Source organism: Bactrocera dorsalis, chromosome 1 (assembly GCF_023373825.1).
Source record: "Bactrocera dorsalis isolate Fly_Bdor chromosome 1, ASM2337382v1, whole genome shotgun sequence".
In the NCBI taxonomy this organism is placed as follows: Eukaryota; Metazoa; Arthropoda; class Insecta; order Diptera; family Tephritidae; genus Bactrocera; species Bactrocera dorsalis.
In genome coordinates, this window is record NC_064303.1 from 255,439 (window position 1) to 268,228 (window position 12,790).

Sequence of the window (12,790 nt, forward strand, 5' to 3'; positions counted from 1 at the left end):
TTTTTTTTAAATGAGCGAACAGGAATTAGTCGAAAAGAAATAGATCTGGAAAAGACGGTGGATGCAGAAGTAATTGGAAGTCCACTTTATAGATTTTTGTCATAGTTTTCATTGACTTGTGACACGCTGCATTGACTTTGTGAAACAACAATTTTTTTTTTCAAATGCGGCCGTTTTTCTTTTCAAACGATTCGGTAATGCTATGTAATAGTCGCTATTGATGGTCCTTCCCTTTTCAAGATAATCAATACAAATTATTACATGCGCATCTCAAAATATAGTTGCCATAATCTTGCCAGCCAACTGTTCTGTTTTCTACCCTCTTGAGCGGGTTCATCGTGTGCAGTCCACTAGGATGATTGTTTATTGGACTTCGTAGTGGAATGATGGAGCCGTATTTCATCCAAGGTTTTATTTAGCAAAGGTTGTAGATGTCTCCACCTTATTTTCTTCGAAACAACTTTGAAACTTTCTATTTGTAGCTCTCGCTATCGCTACCAAAAAACACTTACTCAGCTAACCGACTAAGTCTGATGAAATTGGAGTAAGGGTGCTTATTCTCAGCTCATCAGGTTTACAGTTGCCAGTGGAGTGGTCAGACCTCCTTGACTAATCTTGAGCGTACTGTCAGCGATCTCAATGCCAGCATTGCCTTTTTGCAATCGGATTTAATGCACACCTTTCTGAATGCACTTCGAAACAGTACTAGTACAGCCACTTCTAGGGGGTCTTCTATCCTGAAGCTAAAGTTAGTGGATAGCTCTTGACAGAAAACTTCCTCTCCAAACTTTCTCCACCACTTAAGGGATATGCAGAGAAGAACCACACGTTTAATTTTTTCGTTTTCAAATTACATTAAAATATGTAAATTCTGTTGTCCGGAACAGGCACATAACAAGCACTTTGATAGAATGTAAAAGTTATTCGATTCCTGGAACAGGAAAATTTGATATTTTTGTGTTCTTTTTTTATGTGCTGAAGGAGCTGATGTTCGTGAATGGAAGGTTTTCGTAAATTATATAAAACTAAATAGTGAAAATTATAGATTAAATTTATACGACGAATGCTATGCGAAACGAACAAAGATGAAGAAATGTGCATATGTGTTTTCTCTTCTTTTTTAATTGAATTATTCCGTATTGTTGTAGTAATTACCGTATACGTTTGAAAAATTAAATGTTTTTATTATACATATTTCATACGGACGTCCAATATTTTTATTATTTATTATTTATTACATATATTATATTTTCCTTTTACTTAACATGGAGTTAGCACTGACGCAGGGCTTTGTGGTCGTTGTTTGTGGTTGCATTCGGTTTCCAGAAGTCATGAAACGGCTGCCTGCACGTGTAGTTCACACATCGTTGTACATCACTGCTCGATTTTCCTTTTAGATTTATTTTTCATAATTTTTCTACTTTTCACCCGTGTTGTTATGTAAGCTTACCACCTCTCCTTGCCACCATCGCTGTTGCATTTGCAACACCTTTACACCTTACAGCTCAACACTTGTGGTGCATGCCTGCCTATTGAAATCAACAATCAAAGCGAAGCTTGACAGCAAGAATTGTTGCTGTTCTACAACTGCTGCTGACTCTTTTACTTTGTTTTTGTTTTTAAGAAAAAAATAGTATTTTCACAGTTTCTTTGAGCACTTGTCCCTTGCCATTTGTATACAATATATGTCAAGCTATGGATTTATAATGGCATTTCTATTTCTTCTCAATTTTAACACATTTTTCATATTTCACATTTCATTTTTATTATTTTTTACTTTCTCTCTTTCACAGGTATGCAACAAAGTTTTTAAGTGTGCCAGCTTGCCTTCGTTAACCTAGTTTTTGCAACAGTTGCGCGGCTATGTAAAAATACAACAACTATAACATAAATAGCAAGCACACACGCGCCCGAAGCCTCAATATTGTGATGCTAAAAACAAAACGCTTGAAATGCTGCGGCTCGTTGCTTTCAGGGAGTTCAAGTGAATGCCGCAACAACGAGGTTCGCACACACGCCCACGCACACATACACACAAGCGCACATTTACAACCGAAGTAAAAAAATTTCAATTCAAACGAAAGTGCAAGCCGCGCCGCTGCAGCAATAAGGGGCGGGTAAGTGTACTGCGCATATTAATGTTTTCTAGCGCAGAAAGTTAAAAACTGTATACTTAATGCTATGCAAATAAGTGCTAGTGCTGTGCGTGCTTATTGTTGTTGTAGCATTAGGCGTAAAAAGTAGCGTATACCCGCACACATGCGGCTTTGTGGGTGCTTTCCGAAAAGTGCACTGCCCACTCCCAGACACGCAGTTTGTGGCATCAGTTAACTAGTCCCGAACTGGTGTAATACAGTGTAGTACACTGGCGCCTTTTCGAGTTTGCCGCCTTGTGTTTAGAGTTACATACTATGACAACAGCTACGTGAGTTTTCAAAGTCATATTTTCAGTTGTGGCAATATACAAAACGCTTGAAAGACATATAATGTATTTATTTTCAATTGCTTACATCAGCTTTCAATCAAATTTTTTTTATTCATCTATTCACCTCGCACTATTTTTTTCAGAAGTTGTGGCCTATTTTTTACCACTTGCACATTACTCAAATTTCCATTTATTCCGTCACACAACCGCCTTTGTTTGGCTAAAATCGCTCTCAAATACAGCTTTTACGCATGTGTATATTCTAAGCAAACTTTCTGTGCCAAATGTTACTTTCGGCGTTTGTTCCACCGAGTGCTTTCACTCAAATATTACCATCCTTTAATTTTCATATACATGAATCACAATCAGGTTTGCGCCCTCAAAAGCACCTGTTTGTAGCTCATGGCCGTAGCTTTTAAAGTTTCGCTTACAATTGACGCACTACTTCCATTCATGCCGCGTGTTAATTTTTTCTACCGAATTGTCAACCGAAAATAGTTAAATGCATATGGTAGCTTTTATTATTTTTAATTATGTCACCAGCCACATGTTAATGGAAGTGATAAATGCGAAAGGTTCAATTACACAAAGCAGGCCCATACATATCTACATTATATAAGCTGAAAAACATTGTAAGCTGTTGCATCACACTTATTCATAGTTTTATAAAAAAAAAAAATAAATAAAAAAGTGAAGCTTTCAAATGCAATTAATTTAGCAACAATGCTGCACTAGCATAGTGTTTGAAATAATAAGTGTTTTAGTTAACAAGTTTGAAGAGTTTTTTAATGAAACTGAACGAGCCAGTGGATTTTTCAACAGCGTAAAGGTTGTTAATACATATAATATATTTTCATAACGCTAAAACCTACTATATATGTAATTACAGACATTTATAAAAGTTGGAGGACATGTTTTCATATGACTTTTATATAGTGGATCAGCGGCCTTCTTATTTCCAACTAATTTTTTTCTTGAATGCAAGTCTTCGTTTTGTGACACTACAACAGTGGGTCGGTTTAGGACGAGAACACGAAACTGGTTGCCTCTTTCCTTTCCGTTGTCACGCCTTTTGTACAACCCATGTGGCAACAGGATCACTTTGTCCATACTTTGGAACAGACAGTGCCAGTTCAGATTAGCCGCACTTACCACTTTTTCCTTCATTAACTAGAGAGTATCATCCTGTCTAAAACCTTGTTTGGTTTCAAATAGCTTGGAGAGGTCCTTCTTGATTTTAACAGAGCTGATGGCCATTTACAATTTGGGTAACATTATTAGCGTTTTGATAAGGATCCTTTTATATTTCGCGATTTGACAATCCTAGTGTTGCCATCTGACAACTGACATTTGACATACAGCCGCTACTTAAGTTGCTTATAGTAACTTGAAATATTAACTTCGGGCAAAATTAAAATTAAATCGCGAACACTTTCGCAACATTAGTTTTGAAAACTTTCGACGTTTGCCAGTTGTTTTTCAAGAAATTAGAAAAACCAATGGCCGAAAACGGATCACTCTTCACTATAGTAATGCGATATCTCAAACATTGACAGTCAACGTTTCTCGACACTTGAAGAGGCGGTTGATGCGTTCGAAAGGCATGTTTTGGAGAGACCTCAAGCAGAGTAGCAAAAGTGCTTCGCCAATTGCTTTCACGAATACAAAAGCATATAGATCTTAATGGCGAATGTTTTTAAAAACACAAAGCGATTTTCGTTGATTAAAATTTGTGTTTTGTTCTGTAATTTCTAAATATTAAAGGCAACCTACGTATATACCAGCGGCGAAAGCATTTTTCAATTCTGTTGAGTAGTTTCGGAGCCTGTTCAATTCAACCAATACAATTTTTCGTCTTTCTAATGTTAGTATAGATTGAAATATTTAGTGTTTTTCTTTACATTAATTTTCAAGATTAAGGTTAGCTTCTGCATAATCCTCTTTTCTTCAAGTAACTATGTACTTGTTATCACACATTTTAGCAATAAAATCATTTTGGTATTAACTTTTCATCATAAAATGAGTTCACACTTCTAACAACAATAATATTAGTTTAAGCACTAAACGCTCAAGGACAATTTCATAAATTTTTTTGTTTAAGTTGCCGCTAGAATGCGCACACATGAAAGAATATATATTCATATTGCCAATTTAAGTTTTGAACTACCTTTAGTCATGCAATCTCGCTCCTCCCCACTGCCAATTAAATGTGGGCGGAAGTGTGCGAAGGTTGCAGTTGATAGCCTCGACATATTAAAGGGCCTAAAAATTCAATAATCTGCCATTCCAACGAAGTGCGCTTTCACATACAGCCAAACGGCAAATGGATGCGGGTAAATATGCCACTGTGAGCTGGAAATTTGCATATAAATTGCATTTAAACTACACTTACTTCGATTGTCACCTGACCTTTTCGGCCAGCAGTCGTCAAACCGAAACAACAATAGCAATAAAAGCAATCAACAAGCGCATCATAGTGAGGACTCATGGAATCTTCTGAAATCAATACTGTGTTTGAGGGGGAACAGTTTCGATAGCGTTGCCGAGCATTTCAATGACATTTAATTTTTTAGTGATAAAATGCTATCCTTGCAGTGAGTGTGCGAATTCGAAAGTAATCTGAAAGCGGCCAATACTTGAAAACTTGATAAGTTCACGAGTATGATTGTCTATATACACACATATAGTATGTTTGTATGTAAATATTGTTCTGCACCATAATCATAATATTCATTCATACATAGTCTGTGAATAGAGATTTTTGTTATTTCATATTCTTATTTTAAAGTCTGGAGCGATATCAAAAAAGCTACCCTGTTTCTCAAATTAAAAACAACAAAAAACTTCACAAACACAAAAGATTCGGCGATTGTATCATTCCCTTAACCCTTGTGTAATTTCGTGAAGGTATCTGCTCAAATAAAAAAGTTTTCCGTGCAAACACTTCATTTCTATCAGTCAGTTTGTAGGGCAACCATACGCTATAGTTGTCCGATATCGGCTGTTCCGACGAAAATATTTTTTCGACTACTCAACATACAGACAGATAAGTAAACTAGGCTTAACCAACTCAGCTCGTCACGCTGATCATCTTTATATATAAAAATTACGTGTGACGTTTTTTGTCCGCGATGGACTCCTAAATTGCTGAACCGATTCTAGCAAAATTTAGCACACTGTATCCAGTTTGAAGCAACTTAGAAGATAAGATAATAAAAACAATTCAGAAATAAGAAATACAGTGAAAACTGCTTCATATACCATTAAATATTTTCTTATATTTGTTTATTCCAGTATTCAGTTTCAAAGTCCGGACAACTATATGAACACCAACATATGTTCACACACACATGAATATACGTGATAATATAAGCTGTCAGTTGCACGTTTACCCAATTTAAACTTTTCCAAACGCTATTAATTTCCTATTCCAGTTTATCGACAGCATTGTCGAAGAGCATCGATATCATTGCAGCCACTTAAGCAAAAATTAAGTGCTAGAATTTAGTTCATCGTTTATATGAGTGAAAGGAGAGTGTTGTTGTTGCGATGTCGTGTGTCAAAGTTCAGCAACTAAAATTTGCTGGATTTGTGTTATTGTGATTGTCCTTGGAAAGTTATTGTCTGATAGTAACAAGCACACAATATCAACCCCTCGTTTTTGCTCGTGACAAAAGCACAAAAGCTTTGCTGAGTTTTGGTAAACTTAAATTAAAAGCATTAGACCACATCTAGGGAAATGTAAGAAAACCGTGTGGATTGTGTGTAGCATAAATTCGGTTAACGGGTACATGTAGCTGCGAGGGGTTTTAAATTGTGCAGCTCAACTAATAACTAAACACACGATCTTTTATATGTAGTTGCTAAATTTGCAAAGGATTTAGAGTGAAGGCCACCAACTTTCATAGGCGGTACAAGTATTTCCGCCTGTGTGTCACTCTAAAAATCAATTAAGTCTTACTGAGATTAGCACGTGAAGAAGCAAAAATACTGCCATGCTTGTGTGTATTGGTCGTACCTTGCTTAGTTCGAAGAATATTTATGCATGAAAATCGTTAGAAGCTGTTTGGCTGGCGCACATAAATATTACATGCACATTTTCTTGTTAGTGAAGTTGCAAATTTTCATGCTGACATTATCATTTAACAGTTATTTAATAAATTTATGGCATAACATATTTGGGAAAGCACAATTTTCGTCTGAGGGCGAAATTTCCCTCTCACTTTCGGGCGTGCCAGAGTATGTAAATAAATTAAATTGTGTCTTTGAAATCGGCTAAGGCGATTTGGGCGCCAAAAAGATGTTAAGTAAGGATGGGACAGCAAAAGTTTGCTTAACACACACAAGAAAGTGAACTAAATGAGCATTATGTGCTTACAAAGCAAAACACACACACAACTTTGCTCGTATAGTAAGTTTTATATGCATGCATGTTCAACATATGGGTTGGCTAGTTTCTAGTTTTGCTGGCAGTGTTTAGTGGCTGATAAGGATTAGTGCGGATTTATCGTGTTTCTTCTATACTTAAAACCTGCTGAGTAAATATTTTTCTTGGCAAATTATGCAAGGTAAAGACAATTTTAAAGGCGTTTTCGTTCCAACGCTGGATATTTTACAAATATGCGGTTATATTGTACTTAGAAAGCTAATGATATCGACACTTGTTTTCTTGCCTATACATATGTATGTAGATATGTTGCTACCAACCAGTTGTAGGTGAATATTTGTACAATTTAAACACATATCGATTTTAAACTAGTATACATATTTTTCTAATGATAATCTCTGAGATTGAAATTCTTCTTCTTTTTCTCCTCTCGGATTAATATTTTCACTTATTTTAAGGAGTAAATCCATATGATTTCTTCGATCAAAAAAATTAATCAATTTTTTTTATTCATGAAAAAAATTAAATTTTTTTTCAAAATTTCTATTATTTTAAAAATACATATTTTGCAAAGATTTTGTGAATATACAAGGTCTGTCGCAAAAGAAACAGGACTGTTAAAAAAAACAACAAAAAATTAATATTTTTCAAAAGTTATATTTTTTTATTCAAAGGCCCGGTCAATAGCATTTCAAATAAGTGTTTAAGGTCATTTCTCTGAATGGTTAATTTTTATTAATGGTTAATATGGAGTTTTTTGTCAAAAAATCAGTGACAAGCGTCGACAATGACACGGCGCATTATCGTGCAACAGGCGCCAGGACCCTGCCTCACGGCATTATGGTCGAGCACGACGAATGCCTGGCAAAAGACGCTTCATAACACCAAGGTAAAACACGGCATTAGTCGTTTGGCCAGGTGGGACGATCTCTCGGTGTACAATATCTTCGGAATCGTAAAAACAAACCAGCATTGTCTTTATTTTTGACTTCTGAAGACGACTTTTTTTGGACCGACTTCTGATCGTCACAGAGGTCCTCACGACCTTCTTGGAATCGCTTAAACCACTCATGCACATTACTACGGGATATGCACTGATCACCATAAACTTTTTTCATCATTTGAAGTGTTTCAGTAAACGTTTTCCCAAGTTTAAAACTAAATTTAATATTTGCTCTTTGTTCAAAATGGATTTTACGCCCGATGACCAAAAGCTGCTGTCACTTTTTGATCGATAACATCGATTGTAGTTATTCAATTGTCTTAAAATTTTTACGAAATGTCAACAAGAGATCAAACTTTTTATTTCATATACCCACCAATAGGTGGCGCCACCAGAAACAGTTATATTTAAAAAGTTCTATTTCTTTTGCGGTTGAAAGCTCGGCAATTTTCATGCCATTTCCGTCCATTTAGGAACGGAACGTTAACAGGAGAACTTCTTATAGGGTCATCAAAAAAAAAAAATAAAGAAACCGAGTTTTAATTAAGACCTTAAACTACGATCTAAGGAAAACGAAAAAAAAACAACAATTAAACGTATTTTTGGTAGACGTTTTTTTCAAAGAAATGCATATTTTGGTAAACATTACTCGAAGGTCTTTTCATCTAAGTAATAGAACAAAACAAAAATCCTGTGTAATTTTCATTAAGATCGGTTGAGTAGTTTGCGAGAAATTTCGAAAACATATTTTCGAGAAAAAGTTTTAAGCTGATCTTTCGCGCAGCTTTTCAAGCCTGAATTTCGAAAACTATTACTCGGATCAACTGTGAATTTTGGACAATATTCTATTATTTATATAATTAAAAAAAAATGTTGAAGCCGTGAAACCCATGTAACTTCTTAGCACATACACTGAGGGGTGAAACGAAGCGGTATTTGGATAATGTGATGGCTGATCGATGACTCTCGTTTCGTATTTGGTCAAAAGGTCTGGCACCTAGTGTGTAATGGCGGATTTAGGTCGTTTGGTGCAAGGCTAGCAATTATACATTTCATTTAACTTCCACATGATAAAATCTCAAAATACTGCTATAACATTTCCAACGATTTTCGTAGCCATGATTTTTATGGAAAAACTAAATTTCATGCAAACTCGTTCATTAAATTTTTTTACCAGATAAAAATCGCCAAACAAACTGTTCGGTTTGTAACCTATAATATCTAACTAAAATTCGTATAGGAGAATTTCAAACTAGGCATATTAGTTGTCTTCAATTGGCCAAGTGTTACTCTTCAGCTAATCGAACAATCTGTACCAGTTGATCAAACAAACAGGGCAGCACTTGTGGTGCAAGTCTGCGCTAACATATCATCTGACGCATGCGCAATAGTGTTATAATTCCTTCTTTTGCGAGAATTTTTTTTTTCGCGTTAAAAATGTTGCTGTAATCCTCAATTTTATGTTTTCTATAAATTACTTAAATTGGTTTTAAATCCTAAGTTTTAAAAATACAGGAAAAAATAAGTATTTTCTTTTATAATTTAAAATATTCACAATAGTGAAACTGTGAACTTGTATTAAACTATAATTTTTTGGACAAGAGACCAGAGGTGAGCAGTGATCTTGCTAATCGAAGATGCAGTTTATACTTTCTTGTAATCTCTGATTCATAACAAAAAAAAAACTTAGTAAATAAATCTAGATTTCCACTTTTTTTTTCTAAAAAGTATGTTTGTTATATGTTCTTCAAGATACAATTCTATCAGATGCTGCAAGTATATCATAAAAGGAGAAGGTGTACGCAACCACATTACTTTGTAAATAAACCGCAATCTAATGGCAGTCAAGACCAAGTAATATCATAAAACACTATCTCTACGTTGTGTATCAATACTATTTAATGAAGAGGCTAATAGATATTACCAAATTACCCAAGCAATGACCTTTTTCACTGTCATACACATGTCATTGACATAATTTTATTTTACGAGCTTCAGGGCACAGTGACCCTCTTAAGCTTCCGTTCATTTGCGTATGCTACCAATCAGAATATCGAAAGAGCATGTATGCGCTTTATTGTCCGCCATTTGAGCAACGAAATGGTCAGCTCCGTCACATTTCACATTTGACTGCAATTTTACTTTGCTTCTTTCGTACACTCGCAATATAATAAAGGGTATAATTTAGCACTAGCACGTGCTTTGTGTGGCTGTGTGCATTAGCCTTTTTAGGGATTATCATTTCGACCGGCCAATGCTGCTCTAATAAGGAGCTTGCGCTGTTAAGCTGCTCCCGTCATCACATCACTCCTTGTGGAATGTATTGTTGTAAAGTTATTGAATTTTTTATCGCATTTGTGACAGACAATTTTACTTCATTTTGGAAAGCGCAGCTTCGCTTTCATATTACTTCCACCCCAGTGTAGTACATTTTAATATATTTTTATTTATTTATCAATAAACTAAATTTGAAGAGAAAATGTTTTTGGCAATTTCCTTGGTTTCTTTTTCTTATTTTTTATAAGTTTATCGCGAGCGCACAGCTGTTTCGAAGCGCAATAGATATTTACCCTCACGATGTATTAATTTCAATTCAATTCAATGGAACTATTCGTCAGAAGTAGCGTGTTAGTGCGCCCTACAGCTGTTGAGGACACATTCTCCTGTTGACAACATATTTCATGACATCAAGTAGTGAGCACAGAGGCCGCAACAGTCGTTCGTATACTTTATGGTTTTGTTGTTGTGCCTTCGTCACTGTATAGTTTCGTCCTAAAATTCAATTTGGCTAGTGCTCACGCACAACTGCGTTCAATATACGTCAATTGTCCTCGACGTCCGACGTCCGACGTCCGTATATCCGCATACAATTTTTCGTTTAGGTGTAAGTGCTAGAGCTTGAGAGCAAATGTGCAAGTTCGCTTGAGTTTGAAATGGTGTTGATCCTTTCGCTGTTGCGCTGACAATGTGTGCTGGTCTTCGTGCCAGCAAAGTGATGCCATTTATTTTCGCCTGTCACTGCAGCAGAATGGGAGTAAGGAAAAGCTGCTCAACGATAGCAGAGCACAGTGTGGGGTTCTGAGTAATTGAGTTGAAGGATATCTAGTTTTAGATTAGATTAAATTTAATTAATTAAAACTAATGTAGACTGTCCTAAATGTCCTTGGGGATTCATAAAACAGCTGCTTTATGGTGAACCTACCGAAACTGTGGAATTTTTTCTCGCTACAACACTATTAGATCGGCTTCGGCAGCCGTTTGTTTAATTTTTTCACTTTGACAGTTTGAAGTAATAATATATCTGAACAAATATTTTATTCACGCACATTCTACTACTTGGCCCACTGTGCGCTACATTCTGCTAAGTATTAACCTGCAGCTGTTATGACTTAAATTCACAGCATGGCATCCTATGCCCGCACCGCTAACGCCTCAACAATTTTACAGTAACCAGCCAATTGACGATGCTGCTGCTGTTGTTGACTGCTTTGTTATCGCGTTTGCGTAACATTTGGTTGCTTTATTGGCCCAATCGAAGTGAGAGCGTTGCTGCATGCGAAGGAGCGGGTGTCGAGTCGTCGATATACTGTACGGTTACATTAGACAAGTGTTGCCAGCTCTTGAAGAGCTTAGGTATATACAAATACATGTGTGAATGTGTCTACATAAAACCCTTTTAGCAGAATTGACATAAATTTGTGTTCATTGCTGCATGAAATTGTGGAGCATCACAACCTAGCGGGTGCTCAATGCCTGCAAATATACAACAACATAAAATGCGACAGAAAATCATGAGTGGAGCTATCAATATCTGTATATAGCTATGTAAGTAAGCATATATCTGCGTATGTATTTTTAAAAATGTATAAGAATACAGCCAATTGCTATGAAAAGGCTTATTTTAATCTTATTTAGCACGAGTATCACGTCGGGCTTATACCAATGGAGAACGTATTAAGTGGGGTCCATGGCGTGCATACACACGAGCGTAGGATTAAGGCCATCATATTTTCTCCTCTTTAGTTGCAGAGGCTTTCGTCAGCGATGATGTTGTAAACAGCTGGACTCTTCACGGACAACGAGGTTCTGACAGATTCAGTCCTCCTTCTACATATGTATATATGTATATATGTATATATGTGATTGGTATACCTAATGTGCGACAGCTTTCATTTCAATTGACGATATTCATAAATGTGTTTTATGCATGTTTTTGTGTGATTATGGACTCATGCATTAAATTTTAATGCAGATTTTCACTAGCCATATTTTACACTAGCTTGACTGGCCGCTCAGCAGCGTTTTATTTTAAATGTATGTATCAGGTAGTAAAATTTGTGCAAAGTGTAAATAATACAGAGTGCTCTAGAAATACCAAGCGCAAAAGGCTGCTGAAACCGTTAAAAAATAATACAGAGTGCTCTAGAAATACCAATCGCATAAGGCTGCTGAAACCGTTAAAACAACAATTTATTTTAAACAATTATATTTATTTTTTATACCCTAAACAGGGTATATTAAGTTCATAACGAAGGTTGTAACACCCAGAAGGAAGCGGCGGAGACCCTATAAAGTCTATATAAAATGATCAGTGTGTTGAGCTGAGTCGATTTAGCCATGTCCGTCTGTCTGTCTGTCCGTCTGTCCGTCCGTCCGTATATCTGTATATATATAAACTAGTCCCTCAGTTTTTAAGATATCGTTTTGAAATTTTGTTCTATTTTCATCAGTCTGGTACTTGCGACTATTCAAATGCTCTCATGACATATCTCTTTCTCTTCATACGTACTTCTAGAGTTACTCTTATAAAATGAACAGTTAAAGTTCTTACTAAAAGTGGAATAAAGTAGAGAAGTTTACACTTTTTTAATATATTGTTTAAGGTCAATAATTACATTCTCAAGCGGGGATATTAAGTTTGCTACGAAGTTTCTAGCACCCATAAATATGTATGTATATATAATTGAGTCAAGCTAAGTCTAAATCGATTGTTCGTCGTTGTCAATTTGCGTACATGCGAACTAGCCCCAGCTTT

At 35.9% G+C, this 12,790-nt stretch overlaps 1 protein-coding gene across 17 annotated transcripts in view; it reads left to right on the forward strand.

Moving 5' to 3' along the window:
- Nucleotides 1–12,790, forward strand: part of LOC115066575 (uncharacterized) — a 160,358-nt gene that overhangs the window by 22,695 nt on the left and 124,873 nt on the right. For 6 of the 17 annotated variants that reach the window (XM_049446311.1, XM_049446313.1, XM_049446318.1 and 3 more), the window contains one exon: nt 1,794–2,117. The exons of the other annotated variants lie outside the window; for them this stretch is intronic. The gene's annotated coding sequence lies outside the window, so the exon portion shown is untranslated. The remainder of the gene's footprint in view (nt 1–1,793; nt 2,118–12,790) is intronic. 17 annotated transcript variants of the gene reach the window in all.